The sequence below is a fragment of the Scyliorhinus torazame genome, chromosome 5 (assembly GCF_047496885.1).
Source record: "Scyliorhinus torazame isolate Kashiwa2021f chromosome 5, sScyTor2.1, whole genome shotgun sequence".
NCBI lineage: Eukaryota > Metazoa > Chordata > Chondrichthyes > Carcharhiniformes > Scyliorhinidae > Scyliorhinus > Scyliorhinus torazame.
The window spans coordinates 200,979,977-200,993,810 of record NC_092711.1 but is presented as its reverse complement, the minus strand read 5'-3'; the positions used below and the strand labels follow the sequence as shown (position 1 = coordinate 200,993,810).

Below are 13,834 nucleotides of genomic sequence, written 5' to 3'. Positions count from 1 at the left end.
TTGGCAGTGCCAGGCTGGCACCCAGGTGCCACTTCCAGAATGCCAGGCTGGCACTGCCAGTCTCCCAGGTGGCACCAGCAGTACCAGGACACCACCATGTCCAAAGGGCATGCAGCTGGGGGCCTCTGATCCTCTGGGTCCCCATTTGCTGCAATTCTTCTTTAAAGTATCAGGTCTTTCAGTGACCGTCCTGCTCTTGGAGTGTGGCTACTTGCCAGGAAGAAGGCAACATGTTGTTCAAGCCTGATCATCTACCTAGCATCCTTCTGCCCCTCTGAGAGCACCTGTGCCCTCTCACATGCCTTGAGCCTCCTATCAACCTCCCATCATCATTGATAAACCAGCTATACCCCAGGCTCAACATTCAAGTATGGCTCAGGGAGAAGAGGCAGAACAAGAAGGGAGAGAAACTAACTATATTGTTGATAAATATCCGCGATGATTGACAGCTGATGGCCACGTGAAAAGCAGTTAAGTGCTTTCTGCTGAGAAAAAGAGGGACTTAACTCCACAATGTTTATAAATTGTGATCAGGTTCAACCCAGGATACTTGAGGTCCAGTAAAGCGCGAATAGAAATGCAATTAAACAATCCAGACGCCTGGCTGCCACGAAGCTGTCAATTATAGCCTAGTAAAAGCTATTTCTCTGGTTCTGGTGGTGGCCATGGAGTGAGTGGTCGTATATTTGGTAGATCCCACCGTGGTGGATTTTTTGGACCTTTTTCCCCGATTTACGGTGTATTTGATGGTTAAAACAGGAGACTGGTGAAGTAGAGGAGAAGGATTCCCCACCAGTGTATGGATTCATGGATCAGAAGTGGTCTGAAAAGGAGAGAACGTTGGTCGAAGACGGGATTGGAGTCTGCAGCACAGGAGAATATGGCGGAGGGTCAGGGACCAAAACTGCCGGCCCAGTGGTCAATGGAGCAGCTGGTGGTCTTTCGTCAGGAGAAATTCGCTCAGCAAAGAATGGAATACCTGGACCCAATTATGATGGGGATTAATCATGTGGAACAGAGACTGGAATCCCAGGGCCAGGTGATCCAGAAGGTGGAAGAGGCGGTGGCTGAGCACGAGGACCAGCTAGCTGCGATGGCGGTGGAGATAGGGCTGATGAAGGACCACCAGAAGAGGCTGCAAGAGAAAGTGGAGTATTTGGAGAACAGATCGCAAAGGCAGAACCTGATGATTGTTGGCCTGCCAGAGGGCAGCGAGGGATCGGACACAGGTGCATATGTGGCACGTATGTTCGAGAAGCTGCTGGGGGAAGGTGCGTTTGCTCAGCCCTTGGAGGTGGACAAGACACACAGGACGCTTATGAAGAAGCCGCTGAGGAATGAGCCACCGAGGGCAATGGTGTTACGAATGCACCGGTTCCTGGACAAGGAACAGATCTTGAGGTGGGCCAGGCAGACGAGGAGCTGTTTATGGGAAGGCGACAATCTGCGTATCTACCAGGACTTGGGTGCGGAACTGGCCAAATGAAGGGCGAGTTTTAACAGGGTGAAATCGGCCCTCTTTAAGACAGGGGTGGTTTGGTGTGCTGTACCCAGCACGTCTGTGGGTCACTTATGAGGGCCAGGAACTTTACATCGGATCACCAGATGAGGCGATGAACTTTATAAAAAACAGGGAACTGGCAGGTGATGGAGGACATTGAACTTGGGGGCGAGTAGATGTGTTTTTGATCTGCTGCTAAATTTCTCTTTTTTTCTTCTGGTTTTGTATGTATTGTTTTGTAGTAAGTTTGGGACCGTTGCTCCGTATTGTTTGCGGGTTACATTTGTTCTTAATGGGGGATAGTGGGTGGAATTTTCTTTTTTGATTTTGCTGGGGACTGTGATGTTTGCATATGTATGTTCGAGCGGAGGGGAGGGAGATCAGTGGAGGGTAGCTTGCTTAGCGCCATGGGCGGGGGTTACCAGGCTAGCTGGGCGGACTTGCTCACGGAAGCGCAGTGGGGGGGGGCGAGCAGGTGATAATCTTGTTGAGGGGGGTTGGGATTGTTATTTTGTTATGGGGGTGGGAGGGGGCATTGATCTTCTGACAGGAGTGGGGCTGGTGCTTGGAGACAGACTGGGGGTCGATGACGGTGGGCGCCCGAGGGCGGAACTGAAGAGGCGTGGGACGCGGGCTGAAGGCTGGCCTAAGAAGAGTTATGGTTGATCGGCAGGTGGGGGGGGCAGGGGGATGCCCACATGGGGCTGATCACATGGAGATCACGTTAGAGGGTTGAATGGGCCGGTCAAAAGGGCTCGCATGTTTGCGCATTTGAAGAGCTTAAAGGCAGACGTGGCAATGCTACAGGAGACACACCTGAGGGTGGTGGATCAGACTAGGCTGAGGAAGGGGTGGATTCGGCGGGGCTACACTCTAAAACTAGGTTGGTGGCGATTCTGTTCAATTTGAGGTCGGGAGCATAGTGCCGGGCTCGGGGGGTAGGTACGTTATGGTAAGTGGGAAGTTGGAGAGGATGCCGGTGGTATTGGTGAATAACTATGCACCAAATTGGGATGACACGGAGTTTATGAGATGGGTGTTAGAGAAGATCCTGGACCTGGACTCGCATAGGCTGATCATGGGGGGGGGGCTTTAATGCGGTTATAGATCCGAAGTTGGAACGGTCAAGTTCGAGATCAGGGAGGGTGCCAGCTGTGGCGATGGAACTAAAAGGGTTTATGGAGCAGATGGGAGGGGTAGATCCATGGAGGTTTGGACGGCCAAGATCGAAGGAGTTTTCGTTTTTCTCCCATGTTCACAAAGTGTACTCCCGGATCGATTTTTACGTTTTGGACAGGGCTTTCCTGGTGGGGGTGGTCGATGTCGTGTATTTGCCGATTGTATGTTGGACCATGCCCTACACTGGGTGGATTTACGGGTGAGCAAGGAGGGGGGGGGGGATCACACTGAAGATGAGATGTCGGGCTGTTAGAGGATGAGGAGGTGTGCGGGCGGTGAGGGAGGCCATCCAGAATTATGCAGAGATAAATGACACAGGGGAGGTTCTGGCAGCAACGGTATGGGAGGCACTGAAGGCAGTGGTTAGGGGGTACTGATTTTGGTGCGGGCTCACAGGGAAAAGGTGGAGCGGGCAGAGATGGATCGGCTGGTTAGGGAGATACTCTGGTGGACAGAAGGTACTCGGAAGACCCGGAGGCGGGCTGTTGAAGTTACGGCAGAAGCTTCAGATGGCGTTTGGTCCATCAGGGAAGGGGGAAGGTGGTGGGGCAGCTGAGGAAGGCGAGTCGGGCACTGTGTGAATATGGGGAGAAGGCCAGTGGGATGTTAGCATAGCAGCTCAGGAAACGGGAGGCGGCCAGGGAGATAGGAAGAGTGAAGGCTAGAGGGGGGGAACATGGTCTTGGACCCAGCGGGGTGAACGGGGTGTTCAAGGAATTTTACAGTCGGCTGTATGAGTCGGAGCCCCCAGCTGGGATAGAGGGGATGAGGCAATTCGTGGAGGGTTTGGAGTTTCCGAAGGTGGAGGAAGGGTTGGTGGAGGGGCCGTAGCCCTGATTGGGATTGTGGAAGTAGTTGAGGGATTGGAGGCCTTTCAGTCAGGCAAGGCCCGGGGCCGGAAGGATACCCAGTGGAATTTTACAAGTGGTTTTCTGGGATGTTGGGCCCGCTGCTGGTGAGTGCATTTAATGAGGCTAGGGAGATGCCTGATTGCTGGCCAAGATTTTGGCCATGAGAATAGAGGATTGTGTTCCGGGGCTGATAGGGGAGGACCAGCCGGGATTTGTCACAGGAAGGCAGCTGACGGCCAACGATAGAAGGCTCTTGAATGTCATCATGATGCTCTCCGAGGGGAAGGAGGTGGAGGTGGTGGTTGCTGTGGACGTGGAGAAGGCCTTCGACCGGGTGGAGTGGAAGTATTTGTGGGAGGACCTGGGGCGGTTTGGGTTTGGTCGGGGTTTTGTAGACTGGGTCCAGTTGCTGCACCGGTGGCAAGTGTGCAGACGAACCGAGTGAGCTTGGAATATTTTAAACTTAGCCGGGGACGAGGCAGAGATGTCCACTCTCCTCACTGTTGTTTGCCTTGGCTATAGAGCCATTGCCGATGGCGCTGAGAGCGTCAAAGGACTGGAAGGGGCTAGTCCAGTGTGGGGGATGAAACACAGGGTATCGTTGTATGCAGACGGCCTAATCTTGTATATTTATGACCCATTAGGGGGATGGGAGAGATTATGCGGATCTTGGGGGAATTTGGCCAGTTCTCGGGGTATAAATTGAACATGGGTAAGGGAGAGATTTTTGTGATCCAGGCGAGGGGGCAGGAGAGGTGGCCGGGGGAGCTGCCGTTTAAAGTGGTGGGAGGGAGTTTTTGATACTTGGGAATTCAGGTGGCACGGAGATGGGAGCAGTTACATAAATTAAATCTGATTCGGTTAGTTGAGCAAATGAAGGAGGACTTTCGGAGGTGGGACATGCTCCCGCTGTCACTGTGGGGAGGGTGTAGACTGTAAAGATGATGGTTCTGCCGAGATTTATGTTTGTCTTCCAGTGTCTCCCTATTTTTATCCCAAAGGCCTTTTTGAAGTGGGTTAATGCGATGCTTTCTGGGTTTGTCTGGGTGGGTAAAACCCAGCGAGTAAGGAAAGTGCTGTTGGAGCGGAGCCGAGGAGGGGGGGTTCGCCTTATCGAACTTTAGGAATTACTACTGGCTGGCAAATATAGCCATGATCAGGAAGTGGGTAGTGGGGGAGGGGTCAGTGTGGAGCGGGTGGAGGCGGCGTCTTGTAGGGGCACAAGTTTAGGAGCACTGGTAATGGTACCTCTGCCGTACTCGCCAGCTCGGTACTCCCGGTGGTGGTGGCAGATCTGAGAGTCTGGGGGCAGTGGCGGAAGCATATGGGAGTGGAGGGAGCCTCGGTATGGGCTCCAATTTGTGGTAATCACCGTTTTGTGCCGGGGAGGTTGGATGGAGGGTTTCGGAAGTGGCATAGAGCAGGGATTGAGAGGCTGGGGGATTTGTTTATCGATGGGAGTTTTCCTTGTTTGGAGGATTTGGAGGAAGAGTTTTAATTGCCGGGCGGGAATGGTTTCTGCTATCTTCAGGTGAGGGACTTTGTATGAAGGCAGTTTTTGACCTTTCCGCTTCTACCGTGCCAGGGGATACAGGTCAAAGTAGTTCCAAAAACGGGAGTGGGGGAAGGGTAGGTCTTGGATATTTACAAAGAGTTCATGGAGTGGGAGGGAACCCAGATCGGGGAGGTAAAGCGCAAGTGGGAAGATGAGCTGGGTAAGGAGCTAGAGGCAGGTCTGTGGGAGGATGCTCTGAGCAATTCAACACGTCCTCATCATGTGCCAGGCTCAGCCTGATACAATTCAAGGTGGTACACCGGGCATGACAGTGGCCCGGATGAGCAGGTTTTTTGGGGTAGAGGACAGGTGTGTGAGGTGTGCGGGAGGGCCCACAAACCATGTCCACATGTTTTGGGCATGTCCGAAGCTCAGGGGATTCTGGCACGGATTTGCTGATGTCATGTCCACAGTGCTAAAAACAAGGGTGGCCCCGAGTCCAGAGGTGGTGATTTTTAGAGTGTCAGAAGACCCGGGAGTCCAGGGGGCGAAAGAGGCTGATGTTTTGGCCTTTGCCTCCTTGGTAGCCCGGAGACAGATCCTGTTACCCTGGAGGGACTTGGAGCCCCCGAAATTGGGGGTATGGGTTAGCGACATAGCTGGGTTTCTCAGGCTTGGGAAAATTACATCCTCTGCCACCTCATCCCAGGCTTCATGCATCACATGGGATGGAAGTCTTCTGCCAACCCTGGGGAGTAGGTTGGCCCTCCTCTCCCCCACTGCATCCAACATCTTCCCAATATCCGATCAAGGAAGCATGGTGCCGATCTTCGTCCAAGCTTCTTCTTGGCTGAAATGAGGCTCAGTGCTGCAGGGGGCATTTAAATGCTGCACTCGCTTGTCAAGGGCTAACAGCTGATCCCCAACTCCAGTGAATCACGTGCCTGGGAGTTGGAAATTCAGCATGAGTGATATGTGTGGAAAGCTGGCTCATTTCCATAGGATGATGTGGGCTTATTCAGTGCTCCCAGCGGAAATGGGAAACATTTTAGTTTTCCCACTGGTAGCAACACTTAGAATAAAATCAGGAGAATTGCATCTGTAATTTCATATAATCTATGTTTGTATTGTTGAGTTTTAGAAATAAGGTATAGATTTCAATGAGTTCACTTTAGTGTTTCTGTGTAAGAATATGTTAAAACTTTACTTAGATTCATGTTGAGGAAAGGTGTTTGCATGTATGGGTGTTTTGATCTAATTTCAAATTGTGTTGGAGAGTTTATGACCTAAAAAGCAAAAAGAGATTAGAAATGGAATGAGCTGTTGCTCAGCAACTGGGGCTTCCTTTATGTTCGAAAGCACGTCTGAGTTTAGGGGTATGATTCAGCGGCCTTGTTGTGCCTGACTTGGTGTCGGGATTGTCATGTTCTTTAGACTGGCTGAAATGAATGATGCACTACAGAACATCTAGTTCTTGACTAGTTAAAATAATTTATTATGAAACAACTGTGTGGTAAAGATAACTAGAATAAATATAAAACAAACTAGTCACACTAACTAATTATTCTAGAGCTACTGCAAAATGCGTCGATCCACCAACACGATTTACACTACCACCTGGTGGTCGGAGGGCAGGTACAATATTATACACAGGATTGCTTATGCATATCACCACCATTGGAAATGTAGTTATTTACATTCATTTGATAATTTTTACAATTTAATAGGATATGCATAAATATTTACATCTTTAAATTATCATAGATTATCATAGAATTTACAGTGCAGAAGGAGGCCATTCAGCCCATCGAGTCTGCACCGGCTCTTGGAAAGAGCACCCTATCCCCATAACCCAGTAACCCCACCCAACACTGAGGGCAATTTATCATGGCCAATCCACCTAACCTTCACATCTTTGGACTGTGGGAGGAAACCGGAGCACCCGGAGGAAACCCACGCACACACGGGGAGGATGTGCAGACTCCGCACAGACAGTGACCCAAGCCGGAATCGAACCTGGGACCCTGGAGCTGTGAAGCAATTGTGCTATCCACAATGCTACCGTGCTGCCCCATTATATACAGTCTGTCACAAATTCAGTCTCTCAGGTTTAGGTTGTAGCATTGTTTATCTTTTGTTTATCTTCTGAGTGGCTGCTGAACTTGTGAAGTTACTTCATGTTCCTTTGTAGTTGTGGATGCTGCTTGTTGTTCTTCTTGTATTGTTGTGTCTGTGTCTTGTTGCTGTGTCTCTGTATGCTGGACTGTATCTTCTGCAGTTTTCTTGGGACTACTAACCACTTCTTCTTGCGGTTGTATCACAAAAGGTTGCTGAACCTTCAGCAGAGCTCTTCTGTTTCTCCTAAAGACAACACCTTCATTCATGATGATGAGATACGAGTTTGGACCTGCTTGTCGCTGTACCTTCATATACTTAGACCATCCATTCCCTTTGGAATCTTCCAATCTGACTGTGTCATCTGGCTGCAATGGGTGGAGTCTTCTCACTGATCTATCGTAAAATCCCTTTTGCCTCCTTTTTGTGAGATCAGTTGCCTCTCTATGGTTGACTGGTTCTCGAGGAATACAGGGCAAGGTCGTTGTCAGTTGCCTGTTCATCAGCAACTGAGCTGGAAAAAGCCCATTGATTAATAGTACAGAACGATATCTTAGGAGCGTGAGATAAGTGTCATCTCGGCTATCTAAGGCTTTTTTCAGGAGCTGGTTAATGGTATGAACGCCCTTCTTATCCTTCCCATTCGACTGAGGGTACAGAGGACTCAAGGTAACGTGTTTGAAGTTATACTGTCATGCAAATTCTGTCCACTCATAAATGTCGAACAGGGACCATTGTCTCTCATTACTATATTCGCTATCCCTTGGTGCGCAAAACTCCATTTAACATTCTTCATGACACATCTGGCCATGGAATTCGCCAGCTGTGCTCCTTCTGGATAATTGCAAGGTAGTTAATGACCAGAAGGTATTCCTTTCCATTCAAGTAAAAGAGATCCATGCCGACCTTCTGCCACAGAGTTGTGACAATCTCACCCATCGGCTCTTTGCTTTGTTTGCGTTTAAGTTTTGACAGGTTTTGCAGTTATCTACCGTCATAGCAATGTCGTGGTTTATCCCTGGCCAGTAAACGGCATCCCTGGCTCTACGCTTGCACTTTACTAATCCCAAGTGCCCTTTGTCATGATATTCAAACACACACATCATGATAGACACACCAACAGACAAATCAGAACACACAACACCACAACCAATGACAGAAAGATATAAAAGCACAGACACGACCCCTGGTGGTCAGTAAGAGCTGCAGAGGAGAACCAGGACACAGCAATTGCCGGGGACACTCAGGGAGACAGCACGTGCAGAGTATCCAGAACGAACTGTATTATAAGAGTTATAATAAAATAGAGTTGTACCACATACAACTGTGTTGGCTCATCTGTGCACCAGAGCACCCAACACCACATGGTACAGGAGTGGATCGATACCTGCCGGCATACCTCAGTGTACACAGACAACCAGCAGTGCCCAGGCATGATGCACGAGCTCCCGGTTCCGCAGGCGCTCCAGTGCGACGGCGACCTCCACGAAAACTGGCGGCGATTCCGGCAAATGTTCGAGTTGTTCCTGGCGGCAGCTGAACTCCAAGACCTGGATGATAAAGAAAAAATTGAATTTCTCCTCATCGTCGCCGGTGCAAGGGCAAGAGCAATGTTCAGAAGGTTCAGGTTCTTCAGGAGGCAGCAAAGGCACGATTACCAGGCAGTCATGGGCAAATTCGCCAAGTACTGTGAAGAATACGCAATCCAATGGGGACTTAAAGGTAAGAAAAGCTGCAGTACTCACCTCGTGGCTGGGATCCCGGAGCCCGAAATCCCGGGCCTGAGAAAAGGCTGGGTCGAGGTCGGCGGCCATCTTGCTAAAGGTATAACGCTAGCACAGTTGCACGAGAAGTGCGCAGAACCGGAAGTTTCGTTTGCGCATGCGCAATATGGTGCGCATGCGCAGTTAAGAAAATGGCCATCGGTAAAGGAACAGCGATCTGAGCATACGCAGTCGCTTCCTACGTGCTACATACCGAGCGTCAGGATGTCAGAGGCCCAAGACTGGATCAATTTAAAAAGGAAATGTCCCAAATCCAATTTAAAAGGGAAACGTCCCAAATCGAAAATACAAAAATCTGTTAAAGCTGTAAAACAACCTTCCTTCACCTGGAATGACAGCACAGTGCCGCAAATTGACCCAGGAGATGAATTTAACCTCCGAAGAACCCTCCGACAAGCAGTTACCTACGCACAAGCCGATGATTCCGACCTTGAATACTTCGATGACGATTTTTACAGTGTTTCCGGACCTCGCGAGCCCAATGATAGCTCCGTGGTCCTATATGACTATGACTCGGACGAACCTTTCGTGTTGCACATTGGCGGCCCCCATATTGAATCCGACGCAGATGCGGATTCATTTTTCGGATTTGAGGATCTTCAACCCAGCAGATATGACGTTCCAACTTATCAGTACCGGATGATGCTGCAGCCTGACATTACCAGACAGGGAGCGGTGCAAGCACACGGAGAGTGCCCTGCTGCCACACAGAGCGTGATCCACGTCCCGCTCAACGTTCCCGACTCTATGAAAGAAGACATGCAAGACTCCAGAGTGCAGTCCTCGCATGAACCAGAAGTGACTCCAGTGTCACAAGCTTCCACAGCAAGCTCGTGGACAGCCTCCACGATAGAAGCAACGCAAGACTCCAGAGCGCAGTCCTTGCACGAACAAGAAGTGACTCCAGTGTCACAAGTCTCCACAGAGAGCTCGTGGGCAGCCTCCACGATAGAAGCAACGCAAGACTCCAGAGCGCAGTCCTTGCACGAACAAGAAGTGACTCCAATGTCACAAGCCTCCACAGAGAGCTCGTGGACGGACTCCACGATGGAAGGAACGCCAGACTCCAGAGCGCAGTCCTTGCAGGAACAAGACCATGAGGGTCTAGCAACCTCTCCTGACCAACCAGCGGCAGACGATGCAAGTCTGCCATGCTCCCGTGAACAGCAAGAAGACTATAACAGCCTACCATGCTCCACTACACAGCAGCATGACCATGACGGTCTCTCATGCTACAATAAAGGGCACAGCGCTGAAGACTGTTCAAGCCCGACTGAAGACAAGCCAAAGGAATCGCCTCGTCCAAGCCCGAAGAAAAAAGGTTTATGCGCTGACCTTCAGGATCATTGTAGCCGAACAGAGATTAATAATGCAGCACGGCCACAGAAGGATGCTGAGGATTTGCTAACGAAATTAATTGTATGTTTAACTTGCAAGGAGCAGACTGAGAATTGCCAGTGTTTTAGTACGGATCGAAAAAATGGACAAGACATTGATCCTCAGGTAATGGAAATAACACAACCTGAATCATATCTACAGCAGGGACAAATGTCTCCCTTCAACACAATGCCGCAAAATCCCAACTTCGGAGACCAGCAGTTAGTCAGTAATGACTCTTCAAACCTGGAGGGGAACATTAATTGCATTGAACCTATACACACTCCACTGATTATTGAGCAGAACATTGCAGCAAGAATCCTGAGGACACCGACATCGAGTAGCCAGATAACGAATTTAACACCCACAGCAGTTTCAAGTGAACCAAGTGTGCTCTCCACTAATGATGAAGATGCAGATAAGGTCGACCCGATTATCCATTGTACCACACTAACCCCAGTGATTAAGCAGTTATGTATGGGGAGTATAATGTGGGCAATTGAGAACAGTAAAAGAGAGACTGTGACCATGCCAGTCCCAGCAAAATCAGACCCAGAGACCATGAAGGCATGTACATCAAACAAAGTTACATATGAGGTACCTGAGAAGAAAAGTGAAACGGAATGTTCTTTGGAAAATGGTACAATGTCGATAGAAACAGTGGATACGATATTCGAGACCATACATATGGGAGAATTTGGGGGTAATAAACAAGGTTCTGCAATGTCTGGGGGAAGATTTAGAGTTCCAAAGAAGAAAAGCCCAAATGAAGGACAATGGCAAGACAATGACAGTCCACCGACATGGTGTGCACCACCAGATGAAAACTCTGACAATTTACCCAACCCTAGTGAACAGCAAGCTGCTAATGACGATCTATCCACGGGATGTGAGACGAGTGACGACAGCATCCCACTTCCCATGCAAAAGGTGCAAGGTGACAGACCTCGCCTAGTGCGTACCGAGGCACTCAACGATCACGGTGGGACCACTGACGACTGCGGTGGCGGCGCACCGCTTCCACCCTCGATGGCTCGAGCCTCTCCACTGGTTGGTGCATTCCTGCATGTTCCGACTCCAGAAGTGCAGCTTCAGGGAATCTCGGCTGCCTCCAGTGAACCTGTTGGGACTCCGGACGGGGGGCATCGACGGAAGGCAGACCGGACTCCAGATGGGGAGCAGCCAAGCGCCGAATCTGATCTGCGCACGCCAGACCTTGCTCCGGACGGGCGGTGTCGCGGCCTCGGTGATGGCACGCTCAGGGTGACGGCAGATGCCACGGCGACAGGGAATGGATCGCGTGGCAGTCCCACTGGGTCGGCAGTGGCAACCAGCACCGGCGGTCCAAGATGGACACACCAATTCGCGCCATCGCCAGACGTTGATGCGAGCAACAATTCTCTCTCCAAGGCGACATGCTTCGACGTTTCTCTGCGGAGTCGCCCTTCCGGCACAGCAGAAGGCCGGAACCAGCGTACACGGTCTTGGCCAACTTCCACATCTGGCACAGTCATCGCCTTGCATGATATTAGTGATGGTGCTACTTCGATGGCAACGACCCATCGGCTACAAGATGCCGTCCACCACAAACATAAAAAGAAAACAGACTCCACCTTGTTCCTGACATGCAGGGCGGATGGATTGGTGCGTAGGCGCAATCAGCGAGCTTTGTGCCGCCTTCCACGCTCGCAACTGCACCGTACGCACACGCCGGATCCTCCACTGGTTCCCAAGGATGACTTCGTGGAGATGCCACGGATCATGCCCCTTCCATCGCCACCAGAACCAAACCACAGCCAGGGCACCACTAACAAAGATGTTGAATGTTATATTTGCAAGAATGAAAAAAACCAAGCACTGCATGAAGTACAACAAATGGTGAAGTAGAGACTTCGGCAACAGCATCACCTCCAACAGTCCAAGGTGAACCAGTGTGACCCCAAATCTCCACAGCTGAACCGGCTTGAGGACCAGCCCATTCTTGAGGCGGTCACCCATTAGACTGGACTTATAACGCTGTTTATACGTTCAAAAAGTCAAACACTTCTGTATTATAACCTGTTGTTGTTTATTGTTCCAGACATCGTCTGACCGGACCAATGTTCAAGTTTTTTTTTCTCTCGCATCCAAGTTTTGTTATGGTACAACCTTGTTAGTGTGACGCACCCGACATCGCCCCATGTAAATAGTTACGTCATAAACACACGCTGTACACAACACAAACGCACACTCTTAGATGCACTCACGACACAATTATATTTATAACCACGTAGGCACTTGTCTTTGTAAAAAGGGGGGATGTCATGATATTCAAACACACACATCATGATAGACACACCAACAGACAAATCAGAACACACAACACCACAACCAATGACAGAAAGATATAAAAGCACAGACACGACCCCTGGTGGTCAGTAAGAGCTGCAGAGGAGAACCAGGACACAGCTATTGCCGGGGACACTCAGGGAGACAGCACGTGCAGAGTATCCAGAACAAACTGTATTATAAGAGTTATAATAAAATAGAGTTGTACCACATACAACTGTGTTGGCTCATCTGTGCACCAGAGCACCCAACACCACACCCTTCATGGAGTTTTGTTAGGATCATTGACCTTCATGATTGTGGAATCACAATTCTTTGTTTTCGCAGCAAAAATCCATTTGCATCACTTAACTCTGCTCTTACATTATAAAAACTGGAGCAGGAACCGTTAGGCCATCCCTCATGGAGATATGTTCTCATCTTTTGCAAGACTGTGTCTTTGGTGGTTTCTGATTTTGATTTGTTGTCAGATACTGGCAGAGACTCAGTGACGAGGTTCACATAGACCTGCACGTCCTCATCCAACTGCAGTAGGACAGCTCCCAAGCCATCCTTTGATTTGTTCGTCAAAATTTTCGTATTTTTCGCTGTGTCGATAAACGTCAGGATTGGCGCTGTTGTCAATGATACTTGCAATGCTTGCCATTCCTGTTCATGGCTAGTAGACCATTGAAATATTGCGTCTTTCATGATAGTTTCTGTGAGGTGTGCAGTTTTAGCTGCAAGATTGGGAATGAATTTCCCAACAAAATTTACCATCCCTAACATTCGTAATATACCTTTATTTTATCTTGATCAGGTTGAACGCCTTGTGCGGAGAGCTTGTCTCCCAGGAAAGTGACGCTGTCCATACCGATTTGACATTTCATACTGTTCAACTTCAAGCCATTCTTTTTAATGCTCTTCAGGACTCTGAGAAGCCTTTGTCAGGTTCTTCCTGTGTTGACCCCATATGATTATGGCATCCACATAAACTCGGACTCCTGGAATCCTTTCCACTATGTGCTCCATGGCATGATGAAAAGTTTCTGAAGCAGAAATTATGCCAAATGGCATCCTTAAGAAGCAATATCTTCCAAAGGATGTGTTGGAACATACATAACTTCATGCTTTCTTTATCTAATTTAAGTTGCCAGAAGCCTTGTGACGCGTCTAACTTACTGAAACATGTTGCTCCTACCATCTCACATGTTATTTCTTCCCT

The 13,834-nt window shown here is 49.4% G+C and overlaps 1 protein-coding gene across 5 annotated transcripts in view; it reads right to left on the bottom strand.

Moving 5' to 3' along the window:
• LOC140420879 (interferon-inducible GTPase 5-like) overlaps window positions 1-13,834 on the bottom strand; it is a 52,928-nt gene that overhangs the window by 26,047 nt on the left and 13,047 nt on the right. Inside the window, exon 3 of one of the 5 annotated variants that reach the window (XR_011946629.1) lies at window positions 8,547-8,691. The exons of the other annotated variants lie outside the window; for them this stretch is intronic. The gene's annotated coding sequence lies outside the window, so the exon portion shown is untranslated. Of the gene's footprint in view, window positions 1-8,546; window positions 8,692-13,834 lie in introns of those variants that run through there. 5 annotated transcript variants of the gene reach the window in all.